The 24,360-nt window shown below is 47.4% G+C and overlaps 1 protein-coding gene across 2 annotated transcripts in view; it reads right to left on the minus strand.

Annotated features, from left to right (window-relative positions):
- The window catches only part of LOC120988564 (voltage-gated hydrogen channel 1-like), a 69,761-nt gene extending 45,636 nt beyond the window's left edge, over positions 1–24,125 (minus strand). The window contains exon 1 of one of the 2 annotated variants that reach the window (XM_040416088.1): positions 24,019–24,125. The gene's annotated coding sequence lies outside the window, so the exon portion shown is untranslated. Of the gene's footprint in view, positions 1–22,416; positions 22,503–24,018 lie in introns of those variants that run through there. The other variant, XM_040416089.1, reaches the window with a different exon arrangement.
- Between the last annotated feature and the right edge of the window lie 235 nt (positions 24,126–24,360).

Consider the following 24,360-nt stretch of genomic DNA (forward strand, 5'->3'; position numbering starts at 1 on the left):
GGTAGTTTTGGACAAAATTCGGGCTGCTGGCCTGACATTGAAGCCAGAGAAGTGCCATCTAGGCATGGCTGAAGTGCAATACCTGGGTCACAGAGTGGGGTGTGGGAGCCAGAGACCGGAGCCGGCTAAGATAGAGGCAGTAGCTAACTGGCCCACACCTGTCACTAAGACCCAGGTGTTAGCCTTCCTAGGGACAGCAGGGTATTACAGACGCTTTGTCCCAGACTACAGCACTATTGCTAAGCCCCTGACTGACCTGACTAAGAAAAATCTCCCTAAGCAGGTCCTGTGGTCTCCGGCTTGTGAAGCTGCGTTTCAAGCACTCAAACAGGCTCTTGTAAATGCCCCTGTCCTGGCTGCCCCAGTCCCTTACAAACGTTTTCTCGTCCATACAGATGCTTCCATGTATGGACTGGGGGCTGTTCTGAGCCAGGTCGGGGAAGATGGAGGAGAGCACCCTGTCGCATATCTCAGTAGAAAGCTGTTACCCCGAGAAGTGAGTTATGCGGCAGTGGAGAAGGAATGCTTGGCCCTGGTCTGGGCATTGAAAAAGTTAAGCCCTTATTTGTATGGACAGGAATTTTCCCTTGTGACGGACCACAATCCCCTTGTCTGGCTTAACCGGGTCTCAGGAGACAATGGTAGACTGCTGCGGTGGAGTTTAGCTTTACAACCGTATAACTTCACCATCAGCTACCGACCCGGTAAGCAGAATGGGAATGCAGATGGATTGTCCCGGCAAACCGACGTTCTTGCTACCTCCTAGTCCGGTCATCCCCAAGTTGACCCGCTAAAGGGTCAAGCCGGGTCTGCCGGAGTGTCCCACAAGGGGGGAGCCGTGTGACAGATCCATCTGTATAGACCTATATTGCTGGTTCGTCTGTTTGCCTTAATTTCGCTGGATTTCCTGCCCGTATGCCCCTGTTCGTGTGTTTCCCCAAATACCGATTGGAACTACTGAACGGACGGCCACCCAGGAGAAGAGTGTGCTGCTAGTTAACCCAAATGGCCTCATTGTTCACAAAGGACTTAAACTAACTTGAACTCCTGGTCTAATGCGTGCCATTTTGGGATGTTAAATGTCTGTGTATTGAAAAGGGTTGTGACATTGTATGTTTAAATGGTGATGTCTGTTCTGTTGTCCCCACATGTGTATTGTGGTTACCCTCTGTCTTGAGAGATAATGGGATTACTCCTCGGGTCTCCAGGGCAGAGAGGAGGAGACCATGATGCATTGTGGGGGATGTATTGTCTCTGTAGTGCTGCATGTCTGTCCTGGGTCAGTCTCCATTCTGGTCCCCTAGGGGCGTGTCCACCAGATGGAGACCTGCATAAATACGGGCGGGTAGCCCTCAATAAAATTGATTCCTGTTTGACTTTCAAGACGGAGCTTGGTCTCGTTTGTGGAGGGATTTATTATTGGGACAGCGCTTTCGTATATTGCTAGCTGTGGAAGGAGTTCGACTGAATTGCTGATCGGGAGTTGCCACTTCGTATGCTCCATTCGGGAGTTTGACGATCGGCTGGATTAAGAACTGCATTTCTGGAGAAAGGGGCTTATTCACTAAACGGCGGCTTCATCTACCTGGCGGTGAGTGTCGTAACAGGTATATTACATTGAAGGTGCTGATAGGGTCATCCTCAATAACTTCACAAGCTACCGTGCATTTCCAAGTCTAATTCTGTCCGTAAAAGGGATACCTGTCATCCAGGGCCTAAATACTAGGCCTACAATTTATATTCAGCTAAATCTGTGGTTACTGCTGTGCCTGTATTAGTGTAATACGGTACCTAAATAGATAGTGTTAGGTGCCTGTAAAAAAGGCCTGAATTTGAATTCAATACATTGGGCCAAATAATTTTTTTCTTATTGTGGTGAACGGTAACAATGAGGAAAACATCTAGTAAGGGACGCGGACATGGTCGTGGTGGTGTTAGTGGACCCTCTGGTGCTGGGAGAGGACGTGGCCGTTCTGCCACAGCCACATGTCCTAGTGTACCAACTACCTCAGGTCCCAGTAGCCGCCAGAATTTACAGCGATATTTGGTGGGGCCCAATGCCGTTCTAAGGATGGTAAGGCCTGAGCAGGTACAGGAATTAGTCAATTGGGTGGCCGACAGTGGATCCAGCACGTTCACATTATCTCCCACCCAGTCTTCTGCAGAAAGCGCACAGATGGCGCCTGAAAACCAAGCCCATCAGTCTGTCACATCACCCCCATGCATATCAGGGAAACTGTCTGAGCCTCAAGTTATGCAGCAGTCTCTTATGCTGTTTGAAGACTCTGCTGGCAGGGTTTCCCAAGGGCATCCACCTAGCCCTTCCCAAGCGGTGGAAGACATAGAATGCACTGACGCACAACCACTTATGTTTCCTGATGATGAGGACATGGGAATACCACCTAAGCACGTCTCTGATGATGACGAAACACAGATGCCAACTGCTGCGTCTTTCTGCAGTGTGCAGACTGAACAGGAGGTCAGGGAGGAAGACTGGGTGGAAGACGATGCAGGGGACGATGAGGTCATAGACCCCACATGGAATGAAGGTCGTGCCACTGACTTTCAGAGTTCAGAGGAAGAGGCAGTGGTGAGACCGAGCCAACAGCGTAGCAAAAGAGGGAGCAGGGGGCAAAAGCAGAACACCCGCCACCAAGAGAGTTCGCCTGCTACTGGCCACCGCCACCTGGGGCTGAGGACCCCAAAGGCAGCTTCAAGGAGTTCCTTGGCGTGGCAGTTCTTTAAACAATGTGCTGACGACAAGACCCGAGTGGTTTGCACGCTGTCTCATCAGAGCCTGAAGCGAGGCATTAACGTTCTGAACCTTAGCACAACCTGCATGACCAGGCATCTGCATGCAAAACATGAACTGCAGTGGAGAAAACACCTTAAAAACAAGGAACTCACTCAGGCTCCCCCTGCTACCTCTTCTGCTGCTGCCGCCTCGGCCTCTTCCTCCGCCTCGGGAGGAACGTTGGCACCTGCCGCCCAGCAAACAGAGGATGTACCACCAACACCACCACCTCCGTCACCAAGCATCTCCACCATGTCACACGGCAGCGTTCAGCTCTCAATCTCACAAACATTTGAGAGAAAGCGTAAATTCCCACCTAGCCACCCTCGATCCCTGGCCCTGAATGCCAGCATTTCTAAACTACTGGCCTATGAAATGCTGTCATTCAGGCTGGTGGACACAGACAGCTTCAAACAGCTCATGTCGCTTGCTGTCCCACAGTATGTTGTTCCCAGCCGCCACTACTTCTCCAAGAGAGCCGTGCCTTCCCTGCACAGCCAAGTATCCGATAAAATCAAGTGTGCACTGCGCAACGCCATCTGTGGCAAGGTCCACCTAACCACAGATACGTGGACCAGTAAGCACGGCCAGGGACGCTATATCTCCCTAACTGCACACTGGGTAAAGTAGTGGCGGCTGGGCCCCAGACGAAGAGCTCTTTGGCGCACGTCCTTCCGCCACCAAGGATCGCAGGGCAACATTTTTTGCCTCCTGTAGCCTCCTCCTCCTACTCGGCTTCCTCCTCCTCTTCTTCCACCTGCTTATCCAGTCAGCCACACACCTTCACCACCAACTTCAGCACAGCCCGGGGTAAACGTCAGCAGGCCATTCTGGAACTCATATGTTTGGGGGACAGGCCCCACACCGCGCAGGAGTTGTGGCGGGGTATTGAACAACAGACCAACGAGTGGTTTCTGCCGGTGAGCCTCAAGCCCGGCCTGGTGGTGTGCGATAATGGGCGAAATCTCGTCGCAGCTCTCGGACTAGCCGGTTTGACGCACATCCCTTGCCTGGCGCATGTGCTGAATTTGGTGGTGCAGAAGTTCATTCACAACTACCCTGACATGTCAGAGCTGCTGCATAAAGTGCGGGCCGTCTGTGCGCGCTTCCGGCGTTCACATACTGCCGCTGCTCGCCTGTCTGCGCTACAGCGTAACTTCGGCCTTCCCGCTCACCGCCTCATATGCGACATGCCCACCAGGTGGAACTCCACCTTGCACATGCTGGACAGACTGTGCGAGCAGCAGCAGGCCATAGTGGAGTTTCAGCTGCAGCAGGCACGGGTCAGTTGTACTGTGGAACAGCACCACTTCACCACCAATGACTGGGCCTCCATGCGAGACCTGTCTGCCCTGTTGCGCTGTTTCGAGTACTCCACCAACATGGCCAGTGGCAATGACGCTGTTATCAGCGTTACAATACCACTTCCATGTCTCCTTGAGAAAACACTTAGGGCGATGATGGAAGAGGAGGTGGCCCAGGAGGAGGAGGAGGAGGAAGAGGGGTCATTTTTAGCACTTTCAGGCCAGTCTCTTAGAAGTGACTCAGAGGGAGTTTTTTTGCAACAGCAGAGGCCAGGTACAAATGTGGCCAGACAGGGCCCACTACTGGAGGACGAGGAGGACGAGGAGGACGAGGAGGAGGTGGAGGAGGAGGAGGAGGATTAAGCATTTTCACAGCGGGGTGGCACCCAACGCAGCTGGGGCCCATCACTGGTTCGTGGCTATGGGGAAACGCAGGAAGATGACGATACGCCTCCCACAGAGGACAGCTTGTCCTTACCTCTGGGCAGCCTGGCATACATGCTGCAGTGCCTGCGCAACGACAGCAGAGTTGCCCACATTTTAACGTGTGCGGACTACTGGGTTGCCACCCTGCTGGATCCCCGGTACAAAGACAATGTGCCCACCTTACTTCCTGCACTGGAGCGTGATAGGAAGATGCGCGAGTACAAGCGCAGGTTGGTAGACGCGCTACTGAGAGCATTCCCAAATGTCACAGGGGAGCAAGTGGAAGCCCAAGGCGAAGGCAGAGGAGGAGCAAGAGGTCGCCAACGCAGCTGTGTCACGGCCAGCTCCTCTGAGGGCAGGGTTAGCATGGCAGAGATGTGGAAAAGTTTTGTCACCACGCCACAGCTAACTGCACCACCACCTGATACGGAACGTGTTAGCAGGAGGCAACATTTCACTAACATGGTGGAACAGTACGTGTGCACACCCCTCTACGTACTGACTGATGGTTCGGCCCCATTCAACTTCTGGGTCTCCAAATTGTCCACGTGGCCAGAGCTAGCCTTTTATGCCTTGGAGGTGCTGGCCTGCCCAGCGGCCAGCGTTTTGTCTGAACGTGTATTCAGCACGGCAGGGGCGTCATTACAGACAAACGCAGCCGCCTGTCTACAGCCAATGTGGACAAGCTGACGTTCAGAAAAATTAACCAGGCATTGATCCCACAGGACCTGTCCATCCCTTGTGCAGATTAGACATTTATAACTACCTCCCCTTAACCATATATTTTTGTACTCCAGGGCACTTCCTCATTCAATCCTCTTTTTTAAATTTTACCATTATATTGCGGGGTAACCCAAAGTTGAATGAACCTCTCCTCTGTCTGGGTGCCGGGGCCTAAAAATATCTGACAGTGGCCTGTTCCAGTGGTGGGTGACATGAAGCCTGATTCTCTGCTACGGGACCTCTCTCCTCTGTCTGGGTGCAGGGGCCTAAAAATATCTGACAGTGGCCTGTTCCAGTGGTGGGTGACATGAAGCCTGATTCTCTGCTATGGGACCTCTCTCCTCTATCTGGGTGCAGGGGCCTAAAAATATCTGACAGTGGCCTGTTCCAGTGGTGGGTGACATGAAGCCTGATTCTCTGCTATGACATGAAGCCTGAATCTCTGCTATGGGACCTCTCTCCTCTGTCTGGGTGCCGGAGCCTAAAAATATCTGACAATGGCCAGTTCCAGTGGTGGGTGACATGAAGCCTGATTCTCTGCTATGACATGAAGCCTGAATCTCTGCTATGCGACCTCTCTCCTCTGTCTGGGTGCCGGGGCCTAAAAATATCTGACAATGGCCTGTTCCAGTGGTGGGTGACGTGAAGCCTGATTCTCTGCTATGACATGAAGCCTGATTCTCTGCTATGGGACCTCTCTCCTCTGTCTGGGTGCCGGGGCCTAAAAATATCTGACAATGGCCTGTTCCAGTGGTGAGTGAAGTGAAGCCTGAATCTCTGCTATGGGACCTCTCTCCTCTATCTGGGTGCCGGGGCCTAAAAATATCTGACAGTGGCCTGTTCCAGTGGTGGGTGACATGAAGCCTGATTCTCTGCTATGACATGAAGCCTGAATCTCTGCTATGGGACCTCTCTCCTCTGTCTGGGTGCCGGGGCCTAAAAATATCTGACAGTGGCCTGTTCCAGTGGTGGGTGACATGAAGCCTGATTCTCTGCTATGACATGAAGCCTGATTATCTGCAATGGGACCTCTCTCCTCTGTCTGGGTGCAGGGATCTAAAAATATCTGACAGTGGCCTGTTCCAGTGGTGGGTGACATGAAGCCTGATTCTCTGCTATGGGACCTCTCTCCTCTGTCTAGGTGCAGGGGCCTAAAAATATCTGACAATGGCCTGTTCCAGTGGTGGGTGACATGAAGCCTGATTCTCTGCTATGACATGAAGCCTGAATCTCTGCTATGGGGCCTCTCTCCTCTGTCTGGGTGCCGGGGCCTAAAAATATCTGACAGTGGCCTGTTCCAGTGGTGGGTGACATGAAGCCTGATTCTCTGCTATGACATGAAGCCTGATTCTCTGCTATGGGACCTCTCTCCTCTGTCTGGGTGCCGGGGGCTAAAAATATCTGACAGTGGCCTGTTCCAGTGGTGGGTGACATGAAGCCTGATTCTCTGCTATGACATGAAGCCTGAATCTCTGCTATGGGACCTCTCTCCTCTGTCTGGGTGCCAGAGCCTAAAAATATCTGACAATGGCCTGTTCCAGTGGTGGGTGACATGAAGCCTGATTCTCTGCTATGACATGAAGCCTGAATCTCTGCTATGGGACCTCTCTCCTCTGTCTGGGTGCCGGGGCCTAAAAATATCTGACAATGGCCTGTTCCAGTGGTGGGTGACGTGAAGCCTGATTCTCTGCTATGGGAGCTCTCTCCTCTGTCTGGGTGCCGGGGCCTAAAAATATCTGACAATGGCCTGTTCCAGTGGTGAGTGACGTGAAGCCTGAATCTCTGCTATGGGACCTCTCTCCTCTGTCTGGGTGCCGGGGCCTAAAAATATCTGACAATGGCCTGTTCCAGTGGTGGGTGACGTGAAGCCTGATTCTCTGCTATGACATGAAGCCTGATTCTCTGCTATGGAACCTCTCTCCTCTGTCTGGGTGCCGGGGCCTAAAAATATCTGACAGTGGCCTGTTCCAGTGGTGGGTGACATGAAGCCTGAATCTCTGCTATGGGACCTCTCTCCTCTGTCTGGGTGCCAGAGCCTAAAAATATCTGACAATGGCCTGTTCCAGTGGTGGGTGACATGAAGCCTGATTCTCTGCTATGACATGAAGCCTGAATCTCTGCTATGGGACCTCTCTCCTCTGTCTGGGTGCCGGGGCCTAAAAATATCTGACAGTGGCCTGTTCCAGTGGTGGGTGACATGAAGCCTGATTCTCTGCTATGACATGAAGCCTGAATCTCTGCTATGGGACCTCTCTCCTCTGTCTGGGTGCCGGGGCCTAAAAATATCTGACAGTGGCCTGTTCCAGTGGTGGGTGACATGAAGCCTGATTCTCTGCTATGACATGAAGCCTGATTATCTGCAATGGGACCTCTCTCCTCTGTCTGGGTGCAGGGATCTAAAAATATCTGACAGTGGCCTGTTCCAGTGGTGGGTGACATGAAGCCTGATTCTCTGCTATGGGACCTCTCTCCTCTGTCTGGGTGCCGGGGCCTAAAAATATCTGACAATGGCCTGTTCCAGTGGTGGGTGACATGAAGCCTGATTCTCTGCTATGACATGAAGCCTGAATCTCTGCTATGGGGCCTCTTTCCTCTGTCTGAGTGCCGGGGCCTAAAAATATCTAACTGTGGCCTGTTCCAGTGGTGGGTGACATGAAGCCTGATTCTCTGCTATGACATGAAGCCTGATTCTCTGCTATGGGACCTCTCTCCTCTGTCTGGGTGCCGGGGCCTAAAAATATCTGACAGTGGCCTGTTCCAGTGGTGGGTGACATGAAGCCTGATTCTCTGCTATGACATGAAGCCTGAATCTCTGCTATGGGACCTCTCTCCTCTGTCTGGGTGCCAGAGCCTAAAAATATCTGACAATGGCCTGTTCCAGTGGTGGGTGACATGAAGCCTGATTCTCTGCTATGACATGAAGCCTGAATCTCTGCTATGGGACCTCTCTCCTCTGTCTGGGTGCCGGGGCCTAAAAATATCTGACAATGGCCTGTTCCAGTGGTGGGTGACGTGAAGCCTGATTCTCTGCTATGGGAGCTCTCTCCTCTGTCTGGGTGCCGGGGCCTAAAAATATCTGACAATGGCCTGTTCCAGTGGTGAGTGACGTGAAGCCTGAATCTCTGCTATGGGACCTCTCTCCTCTGTCTGGGTGCCGGGGCCTAAAAATATCTGACAATGGCCTGTTCCAGTGGTGGGTGACATGAAGCCTGATTCTCTGCTATGACATGAAGCCTGATTCTCTGCTATGGAACCTCTCTCCTCTGTCTGGGTGCCGGGGCCTAAAAATATCTGACAGTGGCCTGTTCCAGTGGTGGGTGACATGAAGCCTGAATCTCTGCTATGGGACCTCTCTCCTCTGTCTGGGTGCCAGAGCCTAAAAATATCTGACAATGGCCTGTTCCAGTGGTGGGTGACATGAAGCCTGATTCTCTGCTATGACATGAAGCCTGAATCTCTGCTATGGGACCTCTCTCCTCTGTCTGGGTGCCGGGGCCTAAAAATATCTGACAGTGGCCTGTTCCAGTGGTGGGTGACATGAAGCCTGATTCTCTGCTATGACATGAAGCCTGAATCTCTGCTATGGGACCTCTCTCCTCTGTCTGGGTGCCGGGGCCTAAAAATATCTGACAGTGGCCTGTTCCAGTGGTGGGTGACATGAAGCCTGATTCTCTGCTATGACATGAAGCCTGATTATCTGCAATGGGACCTCTCTCCTCTGTCTGGGTGCAGGGATCTAAAAATATCTGACAGTGGCCTGTTCCAGTGGTGGGTGACATGAAGCCTGATTCTCTGCTATGGGACCTCTCTCCTCTGTCTAGGTGCAGGGGCCTAAAAATATCTGACAATGGCCTGTTCCAGTGGTGGGTGACATGAAGCCTGATTCTCTGCTATGACATGAAGCCTGAATCTCTGCTATGGGGCCTCTCTCCTCTGTCTGAGTGCCGGGGCCTAAAAATATCTGACAGTGGCCTGTTCCAGTGGTGGGTGACATGAAGCCTGATTCTCTGCTATGACATGAAGCCTGATTCTCTGCTATGGGACCTCTCTCCTCTGTCTGGGTGCCGGGGGCTAAAAATATCTGACAGTGGCCTGTTCCAGTGGTGGGTGACATGAAGCCTGATTCTCTGCTATGACATGAAGCCTGAATCTCTGCTATGGGACCTCTCTCCTCTGTCTGGGTGCCAGAGCCTAAAAATATCTGACAATGGCCTGTTCCAGTGGTGGGTGACATGAAGCCTGATTCTCTGCTATGACATGAAGCCTGAATCTCTGCTATGGGACCTCTCTCCTCTGTCTGGGTGCCGGGGCCTAAAAATATCTGACAATGGCCTGTTCCAGTGGTGGGTGACGTGAAGCCTGATTCTCTGCTATGACTTGAAGCCTGATTCTCTGCTATGGGAGCTCTCTCCTCTGTCTGGGTGCCGGGGCCTAAAAATATCTGACAATGGCCTGTTCCAGTGGTGAGTGACGTGAAGCCTGAATCTCTGCTATGGGACCTCTCTCCTCTGTCTGGGTGCCGAGGCCTAAAAATATCTGACAATGGCCTGTTCCAGTGGTGGGTGACGTGAAGCCTGATTCTCTGCTATGACATGAAGCCTGATTCTCTGCTATGGAACCTCTCTCCTCTGTCTGGGTGCCGGGGCCTAAAAATATCTGACAGTGGCCTGTTCCAGTGGTGGGTGACATGAAGCCTGAATCTCTGCTATGGGACCTCTCTCCTCTGTCTGGGTGCCGGGGCCTAAAAATATCTGACAATGGCCTGTTCCAGTGGTGGGTGACATGAAGCCTGATTCTCTGCTATGGGACCTCTCTCCAATTGATATTGGTTAATTTTTTTATTTATTTTTATTCATTTCCCTATCCACATTTGTTTGAAGGGGATTTACCTACATTTTACTGCCTTTTGCAGCCCTCTAGCACTTTCCTGAGCTATTTTACAGCCTTTTTAGTGCCGAAAAGTTCGGGTCCCCATTGACTTCAATGGGGTTTGGGTTCGGGGCGAAGTTCGGATCCCGAACCCGAACATTTTAGGGAAGTTCGGCAGAACTTCTCGAACCCGAACATCCAGGTCTTCGCTCAACTCTAGTCATGACACATGCTTACATATACATACACCATATATATGCAACACACTATATATACACTACACACATACCACCCAACTTTTAAAAAGTCTAAGGAGCTAAAGTATGTAATCATCTGCAGCTGCCTCTGTAATTTTAACAATCGGATCTGGAGAACCTGAGGTAACTGGCTGAATCCCATGCCTGGTCCGACTCCTGCCACTCCCTCCGATTAGCTGTTTTCTCACTGGAAACAACATAATGGACGGAAGGCTCCATTTACTTTGTTAGTGGCCATGCTGCGTTACTGTAGCTCTAGTCCTATTCACTTGGAGCTTAGCTGCAGCAAGCCAGCATGGCCACTACACAGTGGATGGAGCTGTCTGCTTTTGACTCAGTTGACTCGATGTTATTTCCAATGCCAGTGGCTGCCAAAAAAGACCGACTGATAGTGATAGACCCCCAGTGATCTGATGTTGATAGGTCATCAGTACCTAGACGCACCCTTTAAATGAATACAAATAAAATAATCACAGAAATACGTCTTCTCTTTCAGATTGATCTTCTGCATCAGCAATGAATGGGTAATACATATGGAAGAAAATGATGTCACTAATAACCAACCAGCTTGAATATGGACAAATATCTGAAGATAGTTCTACAAAAAGACTTTGCACTGTTGAGAGTGAGGCCTAAGACCGCATTCACACAGTTAGTGTTTGGTCAGTGATTTCCATCAGTGATTGAGAGCCAGAAACCAGGAATGAGGCCTACACAGACATAAGATATAAGGGAAAGATCTGCACCTGATCTGTGTTCAGACCTGCGCCTGGTTTTGGCTCAAAATCACTGATGGAAATCACTTACCAAACACTGACTGTGTGAAAGCAGCCCAATTCACACATCAGTGATTTTCATAACTGATTGTGAGATAAAATCAGGTGCAGGTTAAAAACACAGAACAGATGCAAATCTTTCCATTCTATCTTCTTTGTGCAGGCTGGAAATCACTGACCAAAACACTGACGTGTGAACTAGGCCTTACTAGTCTTCTGGAAACGATAAAGAACCCGCACCTACCCTTTGCATTTGCTTGTTATAAATAACAGTTGGATAGACTCCAGTCCTGACATCATTCATGAAGAGTAGTGCAGACAAGGACCTGCTTGTAGATTAAGAATTTATTTTGTATCAGTCACTTCCATCTTAACCCCTTAGAGGCCATGGTAATTTTGGAGACTTTTTTTGGATGAGTAATACATTTTTATGGCACAATTTGGCGTCTTACACAACTCTAAAAACATTATATGGTGAAACAGAAATAAGGGCAATTCTGCCATTGTCTTTAGGGTTTTTGTTTTTACGATGTTCATTGCGCAGTAAAAATGAGCTAAAAAGCATATTCTGCAGGTCAGTACAATTATGGTGTCACCAAATGTATATATTTGTTTATTAGGATTTACTGCTTTTAAGGAATTAAAAGCAAGTGGCGTACCTTCAATGAAGACAGACCGCGTTGCAAAGACATTATAATAGCTTTTGTTGCACTGTATAAGTTCCTATGAATTGAGCGCCCCCAGCCAGCTTTGTAATATGTGAAGTGAAGCTGGAGAATTTATCAATGTATTTGTAGTTGTCTGCTGTGACTACATTGAGGAGTTTGTTGTTTGGGATAAGCACCATGTTTTTGAAACGTCTTTTCCGCTTTTTCTGAAGCAGAAGTCGGATAAAATGGGTGAGGCCAGGGTGTGGCCAGCCATGAGTGAGTGAGGATGCGCTCTGCCAGAGCTCTGCCGCATCTCTGGCGAATTTTCCCCACACCAGCTGCTTCCAAATGGGAAAAACCTTAAAGAAGGGTAGAGCGCAACCACCGGCTCCCCTGACGTCCTCTCAAGGCGACATCCCCAGCTTCTTTACACGGCAATCCGCCTCACCAGGTTCCGCTCTTCACAGCCACGTCATGCGCTCCCAAGATGGCGCCGTCGCCCGTGCAACCTTTAGAAGTGCTACAAGAGGCACCTGGGAGCCCTGCTTCACACTCAGGCAGGCGCCCTTTCATCGTCGGTGCCCTCCATCCTTGCCTCTGCTGACTCCCAGGCACGACTCTGCAGCCCAGACCGGACCCTTCTGGCTACTCCTATATCGCGCTCCCCACATGCGCACACTGACCCTGCCACCATACACCTGCTGGAACCTCTGCAACGCCATCGGTCATTGGTGCATACCAGGTCAGTCCTGGGGACTCATCCCTCTCCTCACAGACTGCAGCTCCACATACTGCTAGCCCTGCCACTTTAATGGCTCTTGCTCCAGGACCCCCAGTTAACCCCTTCTAGCCCAGTGAAAATTCGCCCATAGTTCCCATCGTGCCAAACAACTTAGGCACACATCAGGAGCTCCTCTGTGGCAATCTATTGCCACACCCGGGCCCTCATCTCCAGGGACGGACCTCGGACCGTCATCAAGGGTCCCCCACCCGACCCACGCCTCATGTCTCCTCTCTTTCCACTGAGCAGGACCCTCTTCGCCCCCCTTCTCACTCTCCCAGACCCTCTCTGGCGTCCTCCCCACACTGGTCCACAGGATCTTCCTGGGACGATTCTCATCCACAGTCCCCTAGAGCACACTCTCTTGACCCTGCAGCCCAGCCCCTTCAGGGACTCTCCCTGCACCCCTCTTTGAGACTTGCACCCTCCGAAGACTGATTTTATGAGAATTCCAGACCGTCAAACATGGCAGATTTGCGTACACTTATCTGCTCTTTACCTTCTAAAGCGGATCTGTTCATTAGGGTGTTTCATTTTTCCAAAGATGTGATTTTCATATTACTTTGCTTACGCACCGAGTCTCAGTGATGTAAAAGATATATATGCCAAATTTCAAGAAGATTAGATAATATTTAGAGGTTGCACACATTGATCACTTTTATTACTACTCTCACTCCTGTACCTAAGAGGTTGGTCTAAAAACAACTTCAGTTTCAGGATCCCAGGGGCTCTGCATCAAGCAAGGTGGATGGTAAAGGAAATATATGCACTTAAAATTGTCCTCTTCACTAAACAATTGAATATTCTTCAACGAGAATTAAAAGGAATGACATGGGTTGCACATTTTGTCAGCCTTATATACTTGTGTTCAAAATTATTCAACCCCCAATGCTGTAAAGGGTTTTAGGGAATAGTGTACATTTGTAATTGTGTTCAGAATGAAATCTTACAAGGACTTTTTAAAGAACCAAATGCAACTAAAATGACATCAATTGTTTTTGTAATACAGTATTAAATGTTTTTTTTTGTGATTTCTTCATTGACACAATTATTCAACCCCTTAAAGACTACCACTCTTAAGAACAGAGGTTCATTCAAGTGTTTTCGATCAGGTATTGAAAACACCTGTGGATGTCAAGGAGAAGCAATCAAGCATAATAAGCACCAATTAGGCAGATTTAAAAGGACTGTGATACTCAGCTCCTTCTAGACATTTACTGGTGTGTTTACAAACATGGTGAAGTCAAGAGAATGGTCCAGGAAGACAAGAGAAGAGGGGATTTCTCTTCACAGGAAGGGCAATGGCTATAAGAAGATTGGAAAGATGTTAAACATACCAAGAGACACCATAGGAAGCATCATTCGCAAATTGAAGGCAAAGGGCACTGTTGAAACGCTACCTGGTCGTGGCAGAAAGAAGATGCTGACTTCGACTGCTGTGCGCTACCTGAAGCACAAAGTGGAGAAAAGTCCCCGTGTGACTGCTGAGGAACTGAAAAAAGATTTGTCAGATGTGGGTACTGAAGTTTCAGCTCAGACAATAAGGCGCACACTGCGTAATTAAGGCCTCCATGCCAGAACTCCCAGGCGCACCCCCTTGCTGTCTCCAAAGAATAAGAAGAGTCGACTGCAGTATGCCAAAAGTCATGTGGACAAACCACAAAAGTGTTCTGTGGACTGATGAAACAAAATTAGAACTGTTTGGGCCCATGGATCAACGCTATGTTTGGAGGAGGAAGAACAAGGCCTATGAAGAAAAGAACACCTTGTCTACTGTGAAGCATGGCGGGAGGTCAATCATGCTTTGGGGCTGTTTTGCTTCTACAGGTACAGGGAAGCTTCAGCGTGTGCAAGGTACCATGAATTCTCTTCAGTACTAGGAGATATTGGATGAAAATGTGATGCAGTCCGTCACAAACCTGAGGCTTGGGAGACGTTGGACCTTTCAACAGGACAATGATCCCAAGCATACCTCCAAGTCCACTAGAGCATGGTTGCAGATTAAAGGCTGGAACATTTTGAAGTGGCCATCGCAGTCACCAGACTTAAATCCGATTGAGAACGTCTGGTGGGACTTAAAGAAAGCAGTTGCAGCGCGCAAGCCTAAGAATGTGACTGAACTGGAGGCTTTTGCCCATGAAGAATGGGCGAAGATACCCTTAGATCGCTGCAAGACACTTGTGTCAAGCTATGCTTCACGTTTAAAAGCTGTTATAACTGGAAAAGGATGTTGTACTAAGTACTAAGATTGAATGTCACTTGGGGGTTGAATAAAACTGATAATGATGTGAGCACAGAAAATACATTTGTGGTTATTTCATTATAAATGTTATGTTATATTTGTCTGACTTACAAGTGCCTCTTTGATTTAATTGTAAACAAGATGACTGAAATGATCAAAATCAATGTCAAACTGGCCAAAACACTCAATTTCAGTGGGGGTTGAATAATTTTGAACACAACTGTATGTTCACTTTTTGTACGAGGCAATTGTAAGTCGATGGGCTCCAAAGAATGATTTGGATATGCTACAGCTTCTGAGCACTTACCCAGATGAAGACGTCAAAAAAGTGCTCTCACAGTTGCTAAGAGATACCTTTGGTATCTGTTAGAAACAAACGTAGGATTGGCTTTTTTTGGACGAACGTATTACTCAGGCTGTTAAGGAAAATATGGCTACAATTTTCGAAACCAAACCTACAAAGAAAAAGTAAATGAAGCGATTAGAGGGTAGAAACCTAGTTTTTCAAGGAAAAGACATGAGCCATTTGGTTACTAATAAAACAAAGACGTTCTTTGAATTGTTTAGAATCCACAACGTGACAGAATACTGCAGTGATTCTCTAAGAAGCCATGTGAATGCTCTTAAGGTAGCCAATGATACCGCAGATAGAGGAATTGCTCTGATAAAAAAGTTTAAAGAATCTGTCAGGGACGAACAACAAAAACAATTCTTGTTGAGGGTAGTCGAGCATCACAGAAAAGTCGTCATCAAGCTAACAAAAGAAGGGATTGCATCGTTCAAAGTTCCACACGTTTTGCCTATCATACTACCTATTAATCTTAGTGTCTAGTTTTAATATTATTTTAAGTTTGTGGTTTCTAGTTTCCCAATAAAAGTAATTAACATTGAAAAATCATATTTTTTGCCTACTTTTACAAAACTGATCAAAGTGTGCAACCTCTAAATATTATTCAATCTTCTTGAAATTTGGCATATATATTTTACCTCACTGAGACTTGGGGCATAAGCAAAGTCTGCAAAAATTTTACATTTTATTTTTTCCAATTACAAAATGAAACACCCTACTGTCCAGCTTTGCTACCAACATCCTACAAGAATGTAAAAAGGAATTCTCCCAGGTCCGCTCTGAGCTAGCTGTGCTTGACAATGGAATTAATTCTGCTACACAGGACCATGCAAACCTGGCCGCCACTGTCCAAGCTCTACAAGAAAAGGCCCAAGCTCACGACGATCAACTTTACGCTCTACAACAACACCTAGACTATATAGAAAACCGCAGTCGTCGATTAGAGGTCTTCCGGAATCAATAACGACGGTGGATCTTGTACCCACGATCGTGAGGATATTTAATGGAATCCTAGGACGCCTTCCGAACTCCCATATAGAGATTGACAGAGCACATAGGGCTCTTAGGCCTCCTAACCCTGATGGTGCCAGACCAAGACACGTTATTTGCCGAATTCAGTTCTACGTCATTAAAGAGCAAATCTTAAACAATGCTCGACAATCCTCTCCCATGTCCCATGAAGGGGCCCCCATTATGTTACTACAGGACCTTTCACTCCACACCCTGTTTCATTACTGGACCTCCTCAGGAATTGTGAAATTCCCTGTCGAGCTGGGTCCCTGGCCTTCCATTTCACAGCCAGCTCCAACAACGCGGAAACAGCCTTGTCCACCGCAAGCCGCGTGCACAGAGTCTCCTGGACCGAGCAAGCCAACCCCTCGTGGACGACGAAGGCGACTATCAGCTGGGCCCCACCGAGGTTCCTCATTCAACTCCGTCACCTGAAAACCACCTGCTGCTCCTAATTGGGACTGTTGATTTGTAACCACTGCAGCTCTTCTCTTTTCGCCTTGTATCTTTTCGCTTCTTCTACTCCCTCTTAAAAGTTGGTGATAAAGATCTGATAGGTTACCTTGACAAGGAATGTAGGGGGCCTGCTCTTCTCTGGCTGTTACTGCCCCCCAATAGTCTGAGACACTATCCCAGGGCTGTTTAGACCCTGGTGACTGTCTCTCCAGACCGTTTGGTCACACTAATTACCCACCTCCTCTCTTCATTCTCTCCTTGTGGTTGTTTCTTTTTCTATAATTTTTTTCTTGTTCTCTATTTGCTTTCCCAGACTCTTGTTCCTGGTGTTTCCCCCCCAGGTATGACATCACTCAAGATAGTGTCCTTTAATGCAAAAGGCGTTAACACCCCTGAGAAGAGAATCCAAGTACTTCATCACTTACACCGCCAAAAAGTACATATTGTTTGTTTTCAGGAAACACACTACAAGGAGGGTAGTGTTCCTGGCATCCGTTATCGGCACTACACCACTTGGCACCTCGCAAATAACCCGGGGAACAAAACAAAATGAGTAGCCATAGCGATCCATAAATCCTTACCTCATCAGGTGCTAATTTGTACTGCTGATCCTGGGGCCAAGTACCTGAAACTTACGCTTTTGATTGGTGGTCGTGAATTCACATTTCTTAACGCTTACGCCCCCAATCAGAACCAGGCCTCATTTATATTAGACTTAATCTAACCCTGGACCCCACGCTTGATAACTCAACTGGACGCACTTCCCTTCCCTACTCGACAATTAAAAGGGTCAAAAGAGCACTACTCCAGCTACAATTATATAAATCATGGCGCCTCCAGCATCCGGCGGACAAGGACTACACCTTCTATTCTGCCCCCCACTCCTCCTATAGCCGCATAGATTACATCTTACTTCAACAATCGGCCCTTTCATTTCTGTAGTCTACACAAATAAGCAATATTCTGTGGTCAGACCATGCTCCGGTATTCTGCTCCTTAAACCTCCCCTTCCTCGCAAAAAAAACGCGAGTGGACCTGGCGCCTGAATGAGTCTCTCCTTCTTGATTCGGTATGTGCTGCGAACCTTGCCACAACCATCACTAACTTTCTTTCTGATCACAGCGCAGACCCTACTCCTCTTCCACTTCTATGGGAAGCCTTGAAATCTTTCCTGCGCGGTGTTCTAATCAAACACAGCTCCCGTCTCAAGAGGGAGAAAGCACATTCCCTTAAACGTGCGCTACAGAAAGTTTCCTCCATGGAGCTTGCCTAAAAGCGAGCACTACCCTTGTCGACTCGTCATGATCTTCATAATGCACGTTTAGACGCTAAACGCCTCCTAGAGACGTCTTACAAGCGCATGATTCACCTGTGTCATAGCAAATTCTACGAATATGGAAACAAGAGTGGGCTTTTGCTGGCAAGGGCTCTCAGGGGGCAATTAGCCACTTCACACATCCCTGCCATTAAAACCGAATGGTACAGAAATTGCTTCCCATTTTCCCTCTTTCTACTCTGAGCTCTACAACTTGCCCAGCTCCCCCCTAACACAACCTGACTGTGCGCCTGAATCCCTCTCTCAGCCCCATAGGCTATCTGATTTGGAGTCTGCTAGCCTAGAAGCGCCATTCACAGAAGGCGAACTCCAAGCGGTCCTCAAGTCTCTGCCGGGGGGCAAGATGGGTTCACGGCCAGGTTTTATCAATCCTTCTTGACTTCTCTCTCCCCTTTCTTGCTTCGGGTCTTTAATATGGTGTCCCCTGGGCTTCCCTTCCTGGGACAGACCACTGAGGCTCATATTGCTGTCATCCCAAAACCTGGTAAGGACCCACATATATGTGCTAGCTATCACCCCATTTCTCTCCTAAATGTTGATCTTAAAATATTTGCCAAACTATTAGCAAATAGACTGAATGTCTTTTTACCCTAAATTATCCACCCTGACCAGGTTGGGTTCATGCCGGGGCGGGAGGCTCGGGATAACACCCTTAAAACAATGGACATCATCCACCACGCAAACACAAACAAGATCCCTCTCATGATCCTGTCCTTAGATGCTGAAAAGGCCTTTGACCGCATCTCCTGGCACTCTATCCGTGCTGCCCTCTCTCATTTGGGTGTAGGTCCAGGATTTATGTCAAAGATCTTCAGTATGTACCAACTACCCTCGGCACGAGTCAAGGTTTATGGTACTCTCTCCCCTTCCTTTCCCATCCACAGCGGGACGAGACAAGGCTGCCCTTTGTCTCCTCTGCTTTACGTCCTAGTTATGGAGCATCTAATGTCCTCTATAGGCCAATCCAGACATATACCTGGAGTAACAATTGGCGATCACAAATACAAATGTGCAGCCTTTGCAGATGATCTTCTGCTCTATACAACTAATCCCCAAATTTCCCTGCCAGCCTTGCTCCGTGAGGTCTCCCGCTTTAGCGATTGGACCAACTTCAAAATCAACATGACTAAATCTGAGGCCCTAAACATCTCCCTACTCACCACCTTGGTTGCATCTCTCAAGACCCCCTTCCCTTTTACCTGGCCACCGAATGGGATAACATACCTAGGTATAAAAATCGCCGCTGACCTGTCGCGACTCTATAGATTAACTTCACCACCCTTCTCCAACAATTCCAGAGGTACATGGTTTTATGTACATGGTTTTATGTACAAAGTTCCAAAAGGGACGCAAGACATTACATTGCCACCAAATATGGATCATAGTTCCTTCTTCTGCGTGACATCTCCAGCAGTGGTCAGACACTGTAGGAAACCACTTATGGAGAAGCGCAGGCACCCTGTAGCACCTAGATAGGATTTTATAACTTGTTTCTTGGGCCTTAGTTGAGACCAGCAGTGATGGCCAGTTCGCAGTGTTCCCCAGCGAACACATGCGGGCTGCCATCTTAACTCACAAGTCCGGCGATGCACAGGTAAGCCCTTACCTGTGCCTGTGCCGCAAGCCGGTCTTAAACAAATGTGGTCACCGGGGGCAGGCAGTTCCGAGAACAGCCCGATAAAGGCCCCCGGCGGCTGTTCTCGGAACTGCCTGCTCCCGGTGACTGCATTTGTTTCAGACCGGCTTGCGGCACAGGCACAGGTAAGGGCTTACCTGTGCATCACCGGACTTGTGAGTTAAGATGGCAGCCCGCATGTGTTCGCTGGCGAACACTGCGAACTTGCCTTCACTGCCAATACCGCTTGTAGATCTGACACAGGGTTTTCCATAAATAAAAGAATATCATCAGCGAAAAAAATAGCTTTCAGTTCAGAGTTCCCTATTCTAATAGCCTTAAAAATCCCATCAGAGTTCAAGAGACGAACCAGTGGCTCCACAGCCAGATCGAACAGCAAGGGTGATAAGGGACAACCCTGCCTGGTTCCCCTATATAAGCTAAAAGGGTCATAAAAAAAGCCCTGCATGCCTATCCTGGCCATAGGAGTTATGTATTTTATCGAAGGCTTTCTCAGCATCCAGGGGGACTAGGGAGGGTGCCGACCCATCTCCCTTTCTCCGGCCCACCTCATCTAAGGCCACCAAGACCCGACGTATGTTAGTGACCGCTGAACGATTTCTTATGAAACCAACCTGTAGGGGGCTGATCAGACTCGGGATGATGCGTGCTAATCTGTTAGCCATAAGTTTCGAGAGGATTTTAACATCCTGATTAATGAGAGAAATCGGTCTGTACGACGCGGGGTCCTCAGCTGGCTTACCCTCCTTAGGGAGCATGCATATATGCGCCATGTTCATTTGGGTGGATAGTCTTCCCCCTTGTAGGAGAACATTCCCCAACTTGGATAATACAGGTGAAATTTGTACTTTTAGAGCTTTGTAGAAGTCACCTGAATAACCGTCGGATCCTGGCGCCTTATTCCCAGGTAATTGTGATATCGTACTCAGTATTTCCCCTTCCGTGATGGGCATATTGAGCTGGGCCAGATCCTCTTGCGTTATTTTCGGGAGATTTAAGCCATCTAGGAAGCTGGGTTCTGTCACTATACTATCGGATGGTTTACTATACAGGTCAGAATAGTAACTTCTAAAGATTTTCAAGATGTCGGGGGGCTGGGACCTCAAAATTCCTGCAGAATCTCATAGATGAGTGATTGGGGTTGTCTGTCTACGCCCCTTAGCCAAATTGGCCAAGAGTCTACCGGCCTTGTTGCCAAACTTGTGTAGCTCCAATTACCACCTGGCTTTATGGAAACTCCTTTCTCAATGCCCAAAACTCAAAATCTCTTTTAGCTGCAATCCATTTGTCTTTGGTTTCTATTGTTTGAGACTGTAACAACTCTGGACTTCTTGGCTACTCTTAACGAACTGTATCTTCATAGCTCTCTTGAGACCTGTTATGTATGCTATCAACCTGCCTCTTAGAACAGACTTGCCCGCTTCCCAGAAAAGTAGAGGGTCAGTTTCATGCTCCTGATTGAGAGTGCTATATTCCAGCCACCAACCCCGTAGTAGTTCTACAAAAGTCTCGTCATCTGCTAGAAAAGACGGGAATTTCCAGATTCGTTCTGCTCCTCTCGGTTCCACATCCGCCAATGTCAAAACCACTGGTGAATGGTCCGAGATCACTAAATTTTCAATGGCTACATCACAACTCTGGAGAGAAGTTCTGGTTTAGCAAACCAGTAGTCTATGCGAGACCATGAATTTTGTGCATGGGAGAAGTGGGTAAAATCTCGGTCATCAGGATGCGAGATCCGCCAGGCATCCACCACTGCAATGTCCTCTGTGTGTCTTTTCTTATCTTTGAGTTAATTTACCAGTTGTTATATTTCATGTCTACTTAATTGTTATTGTCCGCGCTGTTGCGTGGCTTATCATTCTTTGAGCACCATATGTTATACGTGCTCCTCCATAATGTATATTCATTATAAGCCTGTGTCACTTGCTTTTGAAAAGAATATGTTACATTGAAAACACTGATTGAGTAAAATGCTGAGGGTGACATTTTTCGTAATTAAAATTACTTCTGCTTAATAAAATAAATTGTAAAACTCGTCAGAAATCTAGGCCACTGCTTTGGATTCTGCTTTGCTTGGGAGTGATTGATGCAGGTCCACTGAGAAACAAGTTTTTTTATGACTGTGTCACCATATTCTGATATCCATAACTTTTCTATTTTTCCATCAATGGAGGTGTGTGGAGGCTCATGTGATGTGGGGTGAGCTGCAGTTTGTTTTTTATATCGTATTGAGGTACATGCAACTTTAATAATTTTTTATTTTTGGGAGGAGGTGTGATCACAAAACGGCAGTTCTTACATTGTGATTTTTTTACAGCGTTCATGCAGCATATATAACATATTTTAGTAGTTCTTTATGGTTTATTTTTAATATGATAAATGGGGAAGGAGGTTGAATTTTTAACATTTGCGGGTTTTATATATATAATTTTTTTTAAATTGAAACTTTTCTTTCTAAGTCCCCCTATGGGATTTGAATATTTCATCACTTGTACTATACACTGCAATACTTCTGTGTAGTGATTTTACTGGCATTCTATCAGGACGGTTAACATGGCAAGCCTAGGAGCCCCCAGTTGCCATGACAACTGCTCAGGACTCGTCAATCATGTTGGGGGGGGGGGGGGGAAGGTTGAGAGGACTGAGTGTGCCACCTCCCTCTCCATTGACCATGGCATCGGAGGAGTTAAACAACTGGGATCAGCGTTATGTCTGATCTTGGCCTCTGCAGGAGCGTGATTGCTATGCAAAACAGCCGACATCCTCAATGTAGCTTGCAGGCTTAGCTCCTTAGACTAATTACCTGGATCCCCATGTCGCTAATTGGTCCCCACATGGTCCCCTATACATGGCATAAACATAAGCTGCACCACATTTATCACAGTGGCTCAGGCTGGATGATATATTTGGTGCAGGGATGGATGCTCTTGTCTAAATGTATACACTGGAGATCCTGCACACAGCACTCACAGATGGTATAGACAGGGAGAGTCAGGGGAGTTTAGTAACTCTGCAACTAATGGTGACTTTACATGGCACAATTTTCTGACTAATTATTGGGAACAAATGCTCGATAATTGGCCTGTGTAAAACTGCTGCCGATCACCTGATGAACAAGCAAAACATTTTTTCACACCTCAATAATTGTTTCTGGGCAGCAGATTATGCTTTGTAAACAGCACTATACTGCCCAGAAACAATGAATTAGCTTCTGAGGATGAGCGATCGTAGTAGCCATCTTTTGTCCTCATACAGTGGAGGTGATTGCTGCATGTGAATGCAGCTCTTCACCTCCACTGATGAGCAGGCGGTTATTGGGAAGGAACGCTTCCTTCCCAATAATTGTCTGCTTGCTTGATGTGTATCAGTGCACTTTAATCATAGTAGGATTCCTGTGGATATTTTATGAATGCATTGTGCTTCCAGGGTAAATACACCTACAATATTTAAAGTGACACTCAGTTTCCCAATTTGGGATAGAGCTCTAGAGGAAATACCTCCTCCTTCACAATAACAGCATACATAAGATCTGGACAATACTTGAAGTTTCTGGTGTGATTTATACTATCGACTATATATTATTGAATGGTATCGAATATTTTATCATCAAATATTTTACCATTTAATACATCGAATATTTTTCTATCGATTATTATCGATTATATCTACCATAGTATATGTGATTGTATTTGTTGTATGTTATTGCTTTAGTATACTGTTTTTATAATTTTATTACTTGAATTTTATGGGGATTTATTAATAAATATTTTCTGCATATGTCAATTTGGTTGCCAAGTGTACGAGTGCCCGCTCATTTTCCTATTGCTACATAGTAGGGACTTGTTTAATGTATTACTGCACTAATGCTCTTAGATAAGACAGATACGATTGCATAATTGGTCAGACTGGACTCACATGACACAGCAGCCTATAATCAAAAGGTTCAAATTGTATGGATGCAATAGAGCTGGGATGGAACAATTGACATTGCTAGAATATTACTGGAGAGTTAGCATACGTATTAAAAGCAATGCTGGAGTACTAAGTGTTTGCTATAGGCAACACTTCCATGGGTTTTAACCCGGTTTCCGTTGCTACAGGACAATGTAAGTGCTGTATATGTTCATATTGTGGTGACAGACTCCATTTAAACATTAACAAATTACATAAAATCTTAAATTTCTTTGCACTGCACTTATGTTACATAAACACAACCTCTATTAAAAAAAAATCTTTCGAAATAGTTATTTCAAGGAAAGTAACAATCCACTAATTAATTTCAAGTAGTGGGGGAGGCCGAGTCTAGCAGCCGAGCCGGTTGCACGCAACTCCGTGAGCTTTGCCGCAGGCCTAGCTAGAGCAGGCAAATTGAAGTTCTTATCAAAGTAGTCATGGGCAAACTCACCAGAAAAAGAAGCAAAGAAACCCCTGGTCGACCGAAATCTAATTCCAGTAAGAGCGATATGGACAGATATCTAGGCTGTTTCCTGCAGCTTGATCCTTCCTGAAGGCGGAATGTATGACTGCACATTTAGATGATGATGCCCACTGTGCTTTCAGTGCAGACACACACCCAGCAGTTCTTGTTGTGTAGTAAATAAACTATAAGATGCAGGTAGGAATTGAAGGGAAAGGTCTTCTAGGAGTGATCCAAAGTCCTAGTTTACACAGCTTGAAATTGCTCCATAGTTATGACGTGAGGCCACAAAGGTTATTAAATAAAGGTAAGATCACTTCTATAAATGCA

Source organism: Bufo bufo, chromosome 2 (assembly GCF_905171765.1).
Source record: "Bufo bufo chromosome 2, aBufBuf1.1, whole genome shotgun sequence".
NCBI lineage: Eukaryota > Metazoa > Chordata > Amphibia > Anura > Bufonidae > Bufo > Bufo bufo.